The following is an 18,062-nucleotide window of genomic DNA, read 5'->3' as shown; positions in this document are numbered from 1 at the left end:
GTCATGTGTTTTGGACTAACCAATACCCCAATGAAATTCATGGATTTGATGAATAGGGTTTTTTGCCCGTTCTTGGACATGTTTGGCATTATCTTCATTGATCATATCTTAGTCTATTCTAAGAGTGAGGCAAATCATGTCGATCACCTTCGTTCTGTGTTGCAAACTTTAAAGTATCATCATTTGTATGCCAAGTTCTCCAAGTGTGAGTTTTGTTTAAAAGCCATATCTTTTCTTGGTCATGTCATATCTAGTGAAGGGATCATAGTAGATACCCAAAAGGTCACTGCGGTTAAGAAGTTTGCTAGACCTACGACTCCAGCTGATATTTGGAGCTTCATGGATCTAGCTGATTACTATAGAAGGTTTTGGAGAGTTTCTCTACTATAGTTGCCTCATTGACCAAATTGACCCAAAAAAGGTCAAGTTGTTGTGGTCCGATGCATGTGAGGGTAGTTTTGAGAAGTTGAAAGAAAAGTTGACTTTGGCTCTGGTTTTGACCTTTCCCGAGGGTAGTAATAGTTTTGTGGCATATTATGATGCTTCTCATGTAGGTCTCAATTGCGTGTTAATGCAATATGGTAGGGTGGTGGCCTATTGTTCAAGGAAATTAAATGTTCATGAGAAGAACTACCCTAATTACAACCTAGATTTGTTAGCCATAGTTTTTGCACTAAAGATTCTGCGGCATTATCTTTATGGGGTGCATGTTGATATCTTCTCCGATCATAAGAGTCTCCAATATGATTTACCCAAAAGGAGTTAAATCTTTAGCAAAGAAAGTCGCTCAAGTTGTTAACAGACTATGATATGAGCCTTCAATACCATACCGGTAAGGAAAATGTAGTCATTGATTCTCTTAGTAGATTATTCATGGGAAGTTTGGCCTATTTAGATGAGGATAAGTAGGAATTAGTTAAGGACGTTCACTATTTGGCTAATCTTAGAGTTTGACTTGCAGACTCTGAGGGTGGTAGTGTATCTGTGCATCCAGTATCTCAGTCATCTCTTATTGTTAAGATTAAGGAAAAGCATTTATTGGACACTAACTTAATCAAGATCAAGGGTAATGTGGGTCAACACAAAGTTGCAAAATTTGTGATTGGTGGTGATGGTATATTGAGATACCAAGGTAGACTATGTGTTCCCGATTTGGATGGATTGAGGAAAAGGGTCATGGTAGAGGCTCATGAATCTCGGTATGCTATATATCCCAGTTCCACCAAGATATATCATAACCTTAGAGAGTTTTATTAGTGGAGAAACATGAAATATGATATGGCTAGATATGTGTCAAAGTGTATGGTATGTCAACAAGCGAAAGTTGAGCACATAAGGCGTGGTGGGTTGTACTACAAAATTGTGTTCCTTGAATGGAAGTGGGAGGCTATTAATATGGATTTCATTACCAGTCTCCCTAAATCTAGAAATAAATGTGATTCTATTTAGGTCATTGTTGATAGAATGACCAAGTCCACTCACTTCTTGACCATAAGGACTAATTACTCGGTGGAAGATTATGCTATGTTATATCTTGTGGAGATAGTGAAGTTGCATGATGCTCCAGTTTTGATCATCTCAGATCATGGCCCTCTATTTTTATCCCACTTTTGGAAGTCATTCCAAAAGGGTTTGGGTACAAGAGTGTTCCTTAGTACGAAGTTGGCGAGAGTAAGTTGCTTGGCCTTAATTCAGTTCAGCAATCAGTAGAAAGGTAAAGGTGAATTGTGATAGGTTGAAAACCTCTCAAATTTGCCAAAAGTCCTATACAAATGTGAAGAATAGAGACTTAGAGTTTAGTGTTGGCGATTGGGTATTCTTAAAAGTATCTCCCAAGAAGGGAGTGATGCGATTTGTTAAAAAGGGAAATCTTAGTCCTCGATATGTTGGTCCCTACTTGGTTATAAAGAGGGTTGAAACTGTTTCCTAGGAGTTGGAGATTCCTTCTAGTATGAACTCTATTCACCCTATTTTCTATGTCTCTATGTTGTGGAAATGTGTGGGTGATCCATCGTTAGTTATTACTTTGAGCGATGTCGATATCTCAGACTCTTTGTCCTATGAGGAGATCCTAGTAAGAACCTTGGATCGGAAAATTAGCTGGTTGCAAAAAAAAAAGAGGTGGCTTCTATGAAGGTTCTATGAAGGAACTAAAAGTCAGAGGAAACTATGTGGGAAGCGGAAGAGGACATAAAGTACAAGTATCCATATTTATTCCCATTTTGAAAACTTGTGATGGAGGTATGTCTTGATCTTCTTGATTTGATTTATGTATTTGATAGACAATGAGTAATATGTTGGGTTTGTTTGGTTCTTGTTTGAATATGGGTTCAAGTCTATAATGCTTTGAAACTATATGTGTCCTTGTTATGATGGGTTTATGTCCCTAGTATCTAGAGTTGATTCGTGCCTTTGGTAAACAAAGGGTTCGAGTCCCTAATCCTTGAATTGAGCAACCTTTAGAAGTCGATGGATTGAAGTTCCTAAGTTGTGAAATGAGTGAGTGTTAATAAGTAAGGGTTTAAGTCCAAAAGCTTTATACGTAACAAGTGTCTTTGATAAATAATGGTTTTAAGTTCCAAAGTCGATAAAGCGAATGACTGATTAAGAATAAGCATGATATGTGTTGTACCCTTATTGTATGCTTGTTCTAACTTTTTCAAGGGCTGGTTTGATATGTGATAATTTGTTAACTTGTGTTTATTTCTTGTCCAACCCTTCATTCGCGGACAAATGATCCAAGTGGGGGAGAATTGAAATACCTAGACTTTGAACCGTCAAAGAAATTTCTCTATTTGATGTCAATAGGGTGGTGTACAACTAGGGGCACGAGTCATTCCCTTTGGATTTAAGTGGTATCCTTATTCCCCTCACCTCTTATATCCTAGTCATTGCGGTGAGGGTGACTCACTGTCCTAGGTACAAGTGACCCCCTCCTCAATCGTACCCTAAGTGTACGTGTCGTACCCAACATGATAGTATAGAGAGAAGTCCTAGCTTGAGTGGACTGTTTTGGGTACCGGTGGTGTATACGAGTTAGGGGTTGAGTTTTCCACTTTGTATATGACTTAAGGGTTTATGATTGTAACCTTAACAGTGTAGGAGACCTAAGAGAAGCCTAAGGAATGAGTAAGGGTACCACTCGTACCCTAGGGTATAGTTCCTAAGGTGAGTTGTACCCCTGTATGGGTGCATTTTATACCTATTAACTAAGGGCCATGTGGTCATTTTCCATGACTTAAACCCTAATTACCTTCACTATATAAGTGTATATGGCCTACTTAAACACAGTTTCAGTGGATCAAACATCAAAAACACTCTTTCAAACTCATCTTTGAAGAATTGGAGGCTAGGGTTTCATGGGTGATCTTCAAGAGCAAAAGTGAAGTCAAGACTCTTGGTGAATCAAGTTGTATAAGGCATGTACCTCTTCCCCTTGTTAAATAACTCTAAACTCATGTATTTTACATTTGGATTAGTAAGTGTACATAGTGATTTTGAAATCAAATGAAAAGGATTTTGGTGCCTATTATGGAATAATGTTGATTCTTGCTTAGACTTATGATTATACATGTCATTGATGGTGATTTTCATATATGGGTGCTTTTTATATGTGGTTTAACATGATCGTGATGATTAAACCTAATCTTTATAACTGCTACCATGAAAATAGCCTTGTAAAGTTATACGTGTAAAGTGTTTGTAAATATGTCTATGTGAATTGTCTAGTCAAACGTGGTGATGTGTTGAAGTAGGGAAAGGGCCCAATAAGTAAGAATTATTGATAAATGATATTATAAAAGTATTGGGAGCCATGTACTGTGAAATTATGACCTTGTTGAGTTAATGACTATTAAGGGGTTGAAGTTCCTCAATATGAAAATAAACTTGAATTGTGAGTTGAACTAAAGTGTGATATGAATGTGGTATAAGATTGCTTCTGAAATGTGCATAATTTGTGAGGGTCTTGATGACCATAAATTGAATTGTATGATGAGTTGAATGAAGGCAATGGACTATTGAAATGGTTGAGCAATGAAGGCTCCCATAAGGACCATGAGGTCATGTATAGTGTTGAATTAGTTAAATGGTTAAAATCCTTAAGTGTTGTATGGAATAACTGTTGATGCTTGTGCAAAGGGTTAAAGTCCCAATGTCAATAAAAGATAGTTGTGATGGCTTGAGGTTGAAGTTACTTGACCTATGAATGGTTTGAGGTTGGAGTCCCTTCACAATGAAATTGCTCGAGGTTAAAGTACCTTGTATAAAGAAATCTCTTAAGTTTGATGTACCTCACCGATTAAAATGACTTGTGGTTAGAGTTCCTTGGCATAAGGTTAGATTCCTTGTCTAAAAAATGGGCACGATGTTGGAGTCCCTTTCCTAGAGGAATGTGTGTTGTTAGAGTCCCTTTTTTAAATGATTGTGTATGTGGTTAAAGTCCTTGGCTAATGAATATCTGAGCATGGTTAAAGTCCTTTGTCTAATGGCATGTGATTGTGGTTAAAGTCCTTTGCCTAAATAGAATTGTTGAATCTAATTGTGGAAGGTCGAAGTCCTCCATTTCATGTCTAATGAATGAATGAATGTTCATGTAATGCCCCGAATCTGGTACCCAGAATGCTACACGGTGCCCATGACCATGAAAGACCATAAGCTAACCCATGACTGATATCTGTAAACTGAGTACTGAATAATAGTAATAGTATCATAAATAAGGAAACATGAACTGAAAGGGCATAAGGTTCAATACTTGTACATAACTAAAAAATATGGTATAACTAGACCAAAACAACTTAGATAATTGTCTGAACATACTGTAGTCTAAAAGCCTCTAAAGTGTCTAAATAAGAAGTTGATGGGACCTGTCCCCAGCTAACTCCAACTATTGAAATAAACTGAAAATTGAAATAGTAATGTGATCATTATGTCCTCGAAGGATGAGGACTCACTGCTAACTCTGATCGCTGAACTGGGATGTTACTGGTTCTCTGGAGCACATGGTTCTAAACCTATGGTATAAGACACCATAGCGCAAATGCATCAGTACTTTGAATGTACTGGTATGCAAGAGAGGTAGGCTGAATGCAATAGGTTCATATACATGAACAATACTAACTGACTGACTAACATGAATGTGAAAATACATTCATGCACACGTAATTGTAACTGACATCGTGATAGGACTGAATGCTAAGTTCTGAATACTGAGTTTACTAATAACTTGGAATTATTGATATCTGAGGGACTGATACTATGTTTCTGATACATAAATAACTGTTCTAACAGTTCTGATTATGAAGAAATGGTATGGTTGACTGTGTCTAATAGTTCTGAAGTAGAATATTCATAACATGAGTTATGATAACTTATATAAGTGATAACATAAGTGACTTTACCTGACAATCCTTAATCTGATGGAACTAGCTGAGTTTCGTACTTTATCTGAGTAACTGAACTTGAGATCAGTCCTATCTGACGGGTGATCTCTAAATCTGATGATACTGTTACTGATTGACAGTAATTGAGATCAGTCCTATCTAATAGGTGATCCCGGAGTCTATTTATTATTATAAGGAGTCTATTTATAATGATAAGGGGTGATTGTATCTGACAGTCCTAAATCTATACTACTGAGCTGAATTGACTGTATCTGACAGTCCTAATTCTATAGCTGAAACTGTGGGATGTATTCCTCTAACCGACATGTCCCATACTAAGCTAACAGGGGTTCAACCTATAACCCCAGCTGGAAGGGTGTCCGTACTGTGCCACTGATAGAGATAACTATTGTGGAGTCAGTCTTAATCTAGCGGATGACCCCTGGTATCAGTCCTATACATTTAAATGCTCTAACGGGTGATCCTTGAGTATGTTAGTCCTATCTAATGGGTGAGATCACATACCTATGTTGGCTACGTAGTTCTAGAATTTAGGGATTGTTTCTACGGATCTCAGTCCTATCTAGCGGGTGAGTCCCCATCCCTAGGCTGGGTCAGTGCTGAATCCTACTCCCATTTGAAAGACACTGAACTGATTAATTGAGTTGAACTGATTAACTGAACTGAACTAATTAGCAGAACTGAACTGATACTAGTGGTATTGTTTAGCGAAGCTAAACTAAATTTACTGAGTTCTGTTGATTGACGGAATGTACTGAGTTCTGAGGATTAACTGAGAATGCTGAAGTTACTGAGATTGACTAGGAATACTGAGGTTACTAAGATTACTGAGTACTGAGATCACTGAGATTATTGAACTACTGAGATTACTGAGATATCCTGAGTCACATAACTGATTGAGTTCTATGGATCACAGCTTGACTGAGGAGATCGTGAAAACATGACATGGCTCTAGGCACATAGCTAAATTGTCTGGTAAAAGTACCCCTAGGACTCGATGGAAAGAAACTGACATAGCATGACTTACGTGAACACATGACCAGCAACACAATTCATAATTCATATATTGAAGCACTTCATCAAACATGTAATATGCATAAATTTGTACAAACAGGATTTCAGAATATCATGCTAGTTGGGCACTTTTCCTTCATATCGGCATTTTATCAAACCCATTGTAGGAATAATATATGTAGACACCATTATACAACAATTACACATCATGATTCAACATCTACTTTGATCATCCTAGGTTTTATTGATAGGTTCACTTGAATATATATCTATACAAGTCAATTCAATATAAAATTGATCACCCAACATGGATTTGAATTCAATTGATCATTATCAACATAAACAAAACAAACCCAACAGGAAATTCACAAAGAAATCCATAAACTTAAACTGAGAAAAGAGATTCTTGCGTTTCATGGATGAAAGGAGTTCATGAATGAACACTATGCATACCTTAGCTTGTGATTCTACGAAGATTGGTAGAGAGATTCTTGAAATTGGACGGTGAATTCCCTTGGAATTGAACCTTCAATGAAAACCCTAGGGCTTGTTTCTTGAGTGTTTTTGAGTGTAATTGAGTGTAAGTTGCTGAATTATGGCTAAATCTCATGTTATAAGTCTTATGTAGGGTGGGAAATTGACCCTTTTAACCCTAGGACACGTATTTAAATTCAGAGAAAATTTCTCAATTTTCATATTTGGCGCGATGCGCCACTATCGCGCCAAGTCACTGGAACGTGACAAATGGGAAATTTCACGATGGCGCGACACGGAGCTATTGCATTGCCAACTTTTCTGCGACTTGGAAGTTTGGCGTGACGTGCCACTATTGAGGAGCAACACTGGAAATTGACAATTGCCATTTGAGCTATCTCCACGATGTGCTGAAGGCTCAGGTGATACACTGTCTCACTAAAAAGGCTCTAACTGTTCACCCGGGTGTTGGATTTGGGCGACTTTGGTATCGATGGAAATCTTATTGAATTTTCCACATGAAAAAAAAGTGAAAATCTTAAAAATACCAAGTGTATAATAGTGGATTCATCTTTCAAAGAAATCTTCTAACATTCTTTGGAAAAATTTTAAAGTTAGGAAAAGTACGGGTATTACAGTTCAAAAATGTTGTTGAGCCTTGATTTCTTGATTAGCATATGATATACCTATATGTAATGATAAGTCTTTGGGTATGATTGTTTTTGTTTAATAGGGATGCTATTTTATGATTATCCTTAAGTTACATGCTAGCGCTCAAACTGCTAACCATCTCTGGATGCTATGTCCCCATACAACATAGGGGCTGGAGCATCATTTTCTCTTCCTGTGCAATGATTAGGTGATATTAGTGGTTAAGTCATTGACGTCGAAGTCGTCCTTATTTTTGAAGACTTTCATTCTTGGTCCTCGATCCATAGTCTCATTTTGACTTGGTTTGGCTATGGTCGGGGTTTTTTTCCAACATATATATTTCTAAACTTCAGTTTGTATAGAGGTATTAGGGATGACTATGGACTTCGGTATATTGGTTAGTGTGTTGATATTTATGAAATGGGTTTACATTGTTAAGTTATGACTTCTAGTATTGTTTTCGCTATCTTATTATATGGTCGGGATTCACCGAACCCTTGTGATTGATGTGATGATTGTGATGGGTTATCAGGGCATCCTTTTATTCATGTGGTCTTGAGATACCCATACGAAATATCTAGTTTTTGGGGCATGTCACCATGAATTCTGACATTATCTTACGACTGGAATGATTTTAGTCATAACCGTGCCAAAAACTTAAGGAAACCTTACTGGTTAGACTAAATTAGCTCTATACGAACTGTGATGAGTCTTCATAACTCATCACTTGTGTTGTACCCTGAGTAGTAAGCACAATTACTTAGAAAATTCAGAGTTAAAAAACCTAGGGTATCACATGTGGAACAACTTCAAATGCATGCAAATCGATGGAATGAACTGAAGGGTCATTAGAATATCCACTACTAAAAGGACTTTTATCCATGAAAGTTAGTGGATACAAAGATCACAATTGCTCGGAGGGATGAGGTGTTGGGCCCGCATTCTCTGAGCACGACTTCCCAGATAACCTCTAAAGAGAAATGACACTTATAAGATATTTTTCCACAGATATCCCTTTTCCAACCAACTTCCATACTTCACTTTGAAATAGCCAAAACTCAACCTCAACTATCAACATGCCTCCACATGAATCGAGAAAGGATGATACACGTAAATTTTAACCACGACATATTGATACAATACTGATACCACACAATCAAATGTAAACTCATTCAAGCCAAAGGCATAACAAGGAATAAACCATGCAACCAACTATAAATTTCAAATATAACTTTCTTTTACCTTACCAAATCTGCTATCCACTTCAAACCAAGCAGAATATCACCCAAGTTTTGCCCGTGCAACTCCAACATACTAACCTTTAAGATTTAAAGCCGATCCACTGAAATCCATGATGGAAAACATGATAATAAGCACCTAAGGCCTTACATAGGCACACAATATTACCAAGTTCTACAATCTATGCCAATACTACAACTGGTTTGGGATGACCATCAAAACTACTAGCAAGGAGTCTAAAGTACAAGTCCCCACTACTGAACGATCCGCTCCAAGAGTTCCTATCAATCAAGGATAAGGCCATGGTAAACCCAACTCATGCAGGCTACTACTGCTGAGTAGATCATCCCAAAATTTTGATGTAAAATAAAAACAAAGGTAAAATTTGAAGGAACCAACACCATGCTAATTAGACTACCATATGAACACTTATTAACCACAATCAATCTAAACTAAAAAAGAGCAAATAGGAAAGGAGCAGGCTTAGCCAACCCATAGATTAAACCCTAACCAAGACGAGTGATGTTTTGATTTTTGAAGGATTATCTTGCATCTTTTCTTGGGAAAATTGAATGTTTTCAAGCAACCAAGGTTGCATTTGATGTGGGCTTTTAGTGTTTCCGGGCAAGGAATTAGTTGAAGTAAAAGACTCTGGAAAGTGGTAGAAAAGTGCTTCTGATGGTTGAAATAGTGGACCGTCATACCTTTGACGGACCACCAACCTTATCGTCAAGTATTAGGCAGAATCCAAGGTTTCAAAACTCTAAGAGACGAACCAAATGGTGGACCGTCAGATCTGCGATGGACCACCATCTTGCTGTCAGTCTTATCTAGAACATTGCCTTCTGAAAGACTTAATGACGGACCAAATGATGGACTGTCAGATCTACGACGGACCACCAGCTTGGCCATCAGTCTTATCTAAAACATTAAATCATAAAAAACATAGTGATAGACGAAATGGTGGATCGTCAGATCTGCGATGGACCACCAGCTCGGCCATCAGTCTTATCCAAAATGACCTCCTGAAAAGGCTCAGTAACTAACCAAATAGTGGACCGTCAGTCTTTCGACGGACTACCAGATTGGCCGTCAGCCTTTTCCAAAATGTGACTATCTAGGATCAGCAATGATAGACAAAATGGCAGACCGTCAACCCCTCGACGGACCACCAATTTGGCCGTCAGTTTGGACATGGATTTCTTAATTCAAATTTCAAATTCCTTTTACATCGAAAGATATAAATACCAGTTTTAGGTTTTATTATGGGATCTATCTTTCATTTTTATTTTTTAATCATAGTCTCCATATCTAGAAACTCTTTGTAACTTAGTATTTTGGGGAATTAAGCAAATCTTGTGGATCTAATCATTCCATCTCTATTGAAGATTTAATAACAAATTTTTGTAACCTTTGTAAGTAAATCTTGAATTAATTTATGAATAACATAATGAGTTTTTATCTTTCTATTATAGAGATATGTGGCTAAGCTCCCATAACTAGGGTTATGGGAGCCTTTTTATGAAAAGCTGAATTGGGTTGTTAATCTAGTAGATTCTCATGATTAATTGATATTGCCTAAAACCTTCTTCACTTTAATGATTTTTCTTGGTTGCAAACTTTAAAAGTGAGCCCAAGAACATCACTTGTTCGAATGAAAAAGTGTTTTTTTGGAAAAGAAAGGGTTTACACAAATCTAAAGGCTTTAACCTTTGGATAGAGGGTAGATTCCTTAACCGGATCAACCCATGTGAGAATATAGTTGAATAAATAATATGTTCCTTATGTTTGAAAGAATTAAGGGATAAAATTACTCATTTATGTTGAAAACTAATGGGTAAATCATAGAATTCAATTACTCTTGTAATTAAAATTATTCATAGGGAATTAAAAATAGTTCACAACCCTAGCTATTTAACTATCTTGGTAACCATAACCTTAGTTTGACTACTCTTACTAAATTATGATTTTTTAATAGAATCAACAAGCAAATTACTTTCTGTGACAAGCATTTTTATACAATTGATAAATCAAAAATCCTTTTTTTTTCAGGAACCTTCGATGAACAGTCTAATAACAACCACAATACTTAGTAAACACAGTATTCCCTATGGGATTCGACACCCAACCCAGTTGGGTTCTATATTTGACAGTCATCACTTACACTTTCATGGGAACTTTATGATTTAGGCGAATCAAATTTTGGCACCGTTGCTGGGGAATACAGTTGTTAATTAAGTTTGATTGTTAATCAACCCTTTGGTCAAAATTTCCTAATGCTTTACTTTTATTTGTTGTTTTATTTGTGCAGGTTGATAATTATGTATGCACAATACACAGAGATTAGGTGCTCCATTATTACCAATTCATCTATAGCCTCAATTGATCAGTAGAATGGCTGATCCACAAGAGGCAGAAAGATTATCCGACATGGCTAATGCTCAAGTAAATCAGCAAAATGCTAATAACCCAGGTCGGGTGCCGAATCATGATGATAAAGGCCTGAAAGAGGATGACTTATTGGATCTTATAAACCCAAGGCGTGTTGGGAATATAGCTGCACTCATGAATTATAATGTACATCAAAATTGCCCTTTCAGTAGAAGACAGGACCACCAACTTGTTCAGTATAATCTCAAAGATGATGACGACGGAATGAATGGAGTAGGAGCGACTGGAGCTATTATTCCTCCACCTCTAGTAGCTGGAGAAAAATTCAATATGACCAGTACGATGATCTAACTCCAGCATCTAAAGGGGTTATTCGGTGTTCTGCTAGGAGATGATCCTAACATGCATTTAGTGAATTTTGTTACCATTTGCAAATCTTTTGATAATCCCAGAGTAGGTCAGAATGCTATTCTCTTGAGGTTATTTCTATTGTCTTTGTCTGGGGAGGCAACATTGTGGCTTAATAAATTGACACCCAATTCTATAACCAACTAGAGCCAGTTAAAGGAGGCTTTCCTAGAAAAGTTCTTTTCGCCCTCCAAAAGGGTATAGTTGAGGGATGAGATCAATAATTTTCGATAACTCCTAACTGAAGCTCTTCACAAAACTTGGCAGAAGTTTAAAAAGAAGTTGATGCAGTGCCCAAACCATAATATGATGGATATTCATCTGATGGAGACTCTTTATAGGGATTTGAACTCTATTACAAAACAAGTTGTTGATAATGCTTCAGGGGGATCATTTATGGATCTTACTTTACAAGAGGCCTCGGAGATACTTGATTGGATGACCAAACTATGTAGAGATTGGCATACCAGGGATTCTGTGGTAGCAAGCCCTACTATTTCTATTGGTATGACCACCAAATAATGTAAGAAAGAGGAAGAATGCAATCAAGATATGGAACATTTGAAGACACAAATAGACTTGTTGACCAAGCACTTATTATCTGCAAAGACTAAAAAAGTAAAGGCTGTTGCATCCCATAGTAGAAATAATTTTGATTCAGAAGAAGAGGCAAATTATTTGAATGACCAGGGTGTTTTTGAGGCAATAACCAAGGAAATCAAGGTCGAACTTCTTATTACAATGCTGGATATAAGGAGCAGGATCAAGGAAACTAGAAGAGCAAGAATAATAGAAGTAGGTTGTATGTACCTCCCAAAAGCAGAGATAATATTGCAACTAGCTCTGGCAAGATTTCCATAAATGACATGGTGAAGAAACTATTAAAGAGAGTTGAGGCTACCAACTCTGGGGTGACTACCATGAAGACTGATTTGTCATCTATAAGTCAGTTGGTAAACTCACACTCCAATTCAAACAAATAGTTGAAACAACTAATGAGCCAACTCTATACAATATTGAATTAGAAAAAGAGTGGAACGCTACCAAGTGATACAATTCATAACCCTCGAAATGACAGTTTAGGCATGACTATTACTATACGGAGTGGTAATATTTTATCAGGCCCTTCTTTGGGCAAAGCTGTAAATAATGAGGTGGTCGAAGAAGATGTTGAGCTTGAAAAAGGTAATCCAGTAGTCTTAGAAGCTTGATGGCATTGAGGATAAGAAGGAAGTGCCAATAGAGGAAAAGTTTGCTATCGAGCCTTTAGTTGCAGTGCTTATGAATTTTGATCGTTAAGGCATTTAGGAGTACAAAGAGATTGTTTATGCTCTGACAGGAATGGTTTCATACTCTTATACTACCAAAAAGTTAGATCTTGATCTTGCTAATCAACGAACGCCACCAACTAAGCCATCTGTCGAAGAGCCACCGGTGTTGGAATTGAAAAAACTACCAGGGCATTTTAGATACGTGTTTTTGGGTAATGGAAATATGCTACCCTTTATTATTGCAACTGATTTAGGAAAGTAGCAGGTGAAAGCACTTATTTTGGTACTTTAGAGGTACAAGAGAGCAATAGGGTGGACTATTGCAGATATTATTGGCATTTCCCCTGGTATCTGAACTCATAAAATACAACTTGAAGAAAATATTACTTCGACCATTAAGCACCAACGTCGTCTTAACCCACTGATAAAAGAGGTGGTTAAGAAGAAAATTATTAAGTGGTTGGACACAGGAGTGGTTTATCCTATTTCTGATAGTAAATGGGTAAACCCAGTTCAATGTGTTCCTAAGAAAGGGGGCATGACTGTTGTTGCAAATGAACAAAATGAGTTGATTCCACTTAGGCCTGTGACTAGGTGGAGAGTTTGAATGGACTACCGCAAACTAAATTCATAGACTTTGAAAGACCATTTCTCGATGCCCTTCATGGATTAAATACTCGATCGATTGGCAGGAAGGGGATAGTATTGCTTCTTCGATAGTTATTCTAGATATAATTAGAATTGCATTTCTCCTGAAGATTAGGAGAAAATAATGTTTACATGCCCGTATGGTACTTTCGCATTTAAGAGGATGCCATTTAGGTTATGTAATGCCCTGCTACCTTCCAACGGTGTATGATATCTATTTTCTCAGATATGGTTAAAGAAACCCTAAAGGTGTTAATGGATAACTTTTCTGTGGTAGGAGATTCACTTGACTTATATTTAGTGATCCTGAATAGATCCTTGCAGCGGTGTGTGAAATTCAACCTAGTGATTAATTGGGAAAAATGTCACTTCATGGTAAAGGGGGGCATTGTTCTCTAGCATAAAATTTCAGGAAAAGGGATTGAAGTTGATTAATCCAAGGTTGAGGTTATTGAGAAGCTACCACCCCCATTTCACTGAAGAGAGTGCGTAGTTTTCTTGGACATGCTAGCTTTTATCTGAGGTTTATAAAGTATTTCTCCATAATTGCAAATCCACTTTGCAATCTCTTAGAAAAGGAGGCTAAGTTTGTCTTTGATGATAGTTTCCTGAAGGCATTCAAATGCCTTAAAGAGAAGTCGGTTGAGGCTCCTATTATTGTCGTACCAGATTGGTCAAAACCATTTGAGATCATATATGATGCAAGCGGTGTTTTCCTTGGAGCAGTGTTGGGATAGAAGAAGGAAAAATTGTTTCACCCAATTTATTACACTAGCAAAGCACTGAATGGGTCTAAAAATAACTACACCATCACCTAATAGGAACTCTTTACTACAGTCTATGATTTTGAGAAATTCTGAGTTTATCTTCTAGGGACCAAGGTAGTGGTCCTCACTGACCATGCTGCCTTGAGGTATTTGATAACTAAGAAGGATGCAAAAACCAAGTTAATTAGATGGGTATTGCTTCTCCAAGAATTTTACTTTGAAGTCAAAAATAGGAAGGGTTGTGAAAACCAAGTTGCAAATCATCTGTCTAGGATGGAAATTGAGAAATTAGTTAGTGAGAAAGTTGAGATAAATAATGCATTTCCTGATGAGGAGATCTTAGCTTCTGCTATGGAGAAAGTGCCTTATTATGCTGATTTTGCAAACTATGTGGTACGCGAGCTCATTTCGGAAAATCTTTCTTTCCATCAAAGAAAGAAATTCCTTCATGATGTGAAAAACAATTTTTGGGATGAGCCGTATCTTTTTTGGTGATATACTGACAACATTATAAGGAAATGTGTGCCAGAAGTGGATGTATTATGCATATTGGAAGCATGCCATGCTTCCCCAGTTGGAGGTCACCATGCAGGTGATCGAATCGCTAGAAAAGTATTGTAGAGTGGCTACTATTTCCCAATGTTATTCAAGGATTCTCATGAGTTTTTGATAAAGTGTGACCAATTTCAGAGGCAGGGGTCGATCTCCAAGAGGCATGAGATGCCTTTGACTAAGATGCTTGAAGTAGAATTGTTTGATGTCGGGGGCATCGATTTTATAGGCCCTTTTGTAAGCTCGTATGGAATGAAGTACATTTTAGTTGTTGTGAATTATATGTCAAAGTCATTTCCTTGTTTAATAACAAAGGGAGGAGAGTTGTGAAATTTCTTAAGAAGAATATCTTTCCTCTCTTTGGAGTACCACGTACTATTATAAGTGCTGAAAGATCTCATTTCTGCAACAAAGTGTTCCAGAATGATTTAGTGAAATATGGGGTGAAATAGCATAGAGTAGCAACTTCATACCACCCATAAACTAGTGGGAAACTAGAGGTGTTGAGTCAGGAGATTAAATCATCCTAGCCAAAATAGTGAACGCTAATAGCCAAGATTTATCTGGAAAGCTAAATGACGTTTTGTGGCCGTATCGGACTGCTTTTAAGACAATAATTGGTATGTCACCATATCATTTAGTCTACAAAAAAGCATGTCATTTACCGATCGAGCTGGAACACAAGTCTTTGTGGGCTCTCAAAAGGTTAAATCTCAATTAGAAGAAGGCAGAAGAGCTAAGATTGGGGCAACTGAATGAGTTGGGCGAATTCCATCTCGAGGCTTATGAAAAGGTAGATCTTTAAAAAGAAAAGATGAACAAGTACCATGATTGAAGGATTGAAAGTAGAGATTTACGAAAAGGAGATTTTGTGCTTCTATTCAACTCCAGACTTAAATTATTTCAAGGTAAACTCAAGTCCAAGTAATTAGGACCGTTTAAAATCAGTCAAGTCTACTCATTTGGAGTAGTTGAACTTGTAAATGAATATAGAAGCGTCTTCAAAGTTAACGGGAAATGAATCAAACTTTATATTGGTCCAAAAGATTCAATAAAAAGTATTGATACCTTTTATCTCGATGAAGTCAGAGTAATCAAGATATCTGAGTCATGCTGCGATGATAAATTAGGCGCTAGTGGGAGGCAACCCACAAATTATTGTTGTAACCATAGTTAGAGTTCATGTTATGTGTTTGTGAATTTTTGATGTATTTGTTGAGTGTGCAGGTGTAATACCCCGGGAAATTTTTTGTTGAAATTTTGTGCGTAAACGTGTTGGGTTCTATCTTCTAGAATGAATTATAAATTTTCCATGTGGATAGTCTTAGATTGTGATCCATCATTGTATAGAGTATCAAATAAGCTTTCCAACGATATGTGCTTCATCCAAAACGGACACCTGAGAGACAAGTTATGAACATTCTGATCGAACCATGAATAGTAGTGAATAGTAAAACGTGCAGGAAAAAGTACTGAGGCCTGGAGTATTTTTTCTCCAACTTTAAACGAACATAACTCCTTGTAAATAATGATCTAGGTTATCTACTATATATCAAAGGAATGTTTTGCGAGTCCTCTTTCCAATGAAATTGGTTTCATCCAATTTGTCTATCAAAGCAAAAATTTATGGTCGATCTACTTCAGCCTATCAAAAGAAAATTTTTAGGTCAACTTCAAACAATTATAACTCCTCATACACAATGATATGGGTGAGATACTATATATCAATGGAAATATATGAGGGTCCTCTTTCTAATGAAATTGGTTTCATCCAATTTGGATATCAGAGTAAAACGTTATGGTTGATCTACTTCAGACTATCAAAACAGTCCACCAAAGAACAGATTCAAGAATTATTTGATTTTTAGGGGTATTTTGATCATTCCCCCTTACCCAAAATCATTTCAAACCCTATATTAAAGCCTATTAGAAGCATTATATATTATATTTCATCCAATTCCCTCAAAAAGAAAACCCTAAGCTCCTACATCCAAGTTTAAGAACCTCTAAAGTTCACCATTAATTCTGCAAATTTATTTAATATTCCAAGTTCCTAGTTCAAGAACTCCAAGAACCATCATTCAAAGGCACGATTAACATCTCAAAAATGAGTATCGATCTAAAGTTTATCATTCAAGGTATGTGGAGTTTCTCAACAAGAACTCTCTTTCATTCTTGTGCCCAAAAGTAATTTTCTTTACAAAGGCATGATTTTTATTTGATTTTTATGAATTTGAAGCATGAACCCATGTCTTATGATGATTATTATGAAATCTTGATGTTAATGATTTTGAAAGATGAATTTACATGTGTGGAGATATAAAGCATGAATCTTGAACGATATTTATCATGATTTTAATATTTGGGTTGTGAATCCCCATTGAAAATTGTGTTTTTTTGAGAAAGTGTGTGTTATAAGCATGTTGATGTTGAATATTTATGATATTTTGAATGATTAGACCTTTTGGTCTTACTAGAGTGGTTTTGAACTCAAGTGTGAATGAAATCCACAATGTGGTTAATTTTGATAGATGGGAAGCATGATGGGTCTTGATGTATATTTATATATTACTGGAATTATTTTGTTGTGGATTGTCTTTGAAATGATCTGAGCTAAGTCTGGGAGAAATCTTTACCACCGAGTAGCAGGTATAAAGCGTCTTTACTTCCCTAAAACTACGTGCCCCCATAGGAGTGAGCCTGAGACTGATTTATATAGTGATCACTAGTTTGTATGGATTTGATATTGATAGTCCTACTCCAATGGCAAGGATAGGACAGCTTTCCCCAATGTGGGTTGTACGTTGGACTCCATCTAGCTCACATGGTTTATGTCGGTTATAGGATCTCCCAGTGTGTGTGTGTTTTTGTTTCTATGGTGAATAGTGTAGTGATTTGAAAATGGGATTGTGAAAGTTATTCTTTTGAAAGATTTAAATGATATTTACATTATTAGAATTGATATTCTTGATGAACTGAAAGTGATTGACAAATTATATGATAACTCACATGTGTTATTGTACTTATTTAATCCTCTCATAATTATGATGATTTTCTTTGGGCTATGTGAGTCTTTCATACATCCTGCATATTTTTTATAAATATTTATGATGATGATGTTTATACAACTGCATACACCCCCATATACTCGGTTCCTTTCTATGCTACTGACCCACATCTTCAAATGTGAGCTGTATTTTCTTGGAATGTAGGTTCAAGTGCTCAATTCCAAGTTCGACAGTGAT

Source organism: Capsicum annuum, chromosome 4 (assembly GCF_002878395.1).
Source record: "Capsicum annuum cultivar UCD-10X-F1 chromosome 4, UCD10Xv1.1, whole genome shotgun sequence".
Lineage (NCBI taxonomy): Eukaryota > Viridiplantae > Streptophyta > Magnoliopsida > Solanales > Solanaceae > Capsicum > Capsicum annuum.
Note: the sequence above shows the minus strand (reverse complement) of the source record.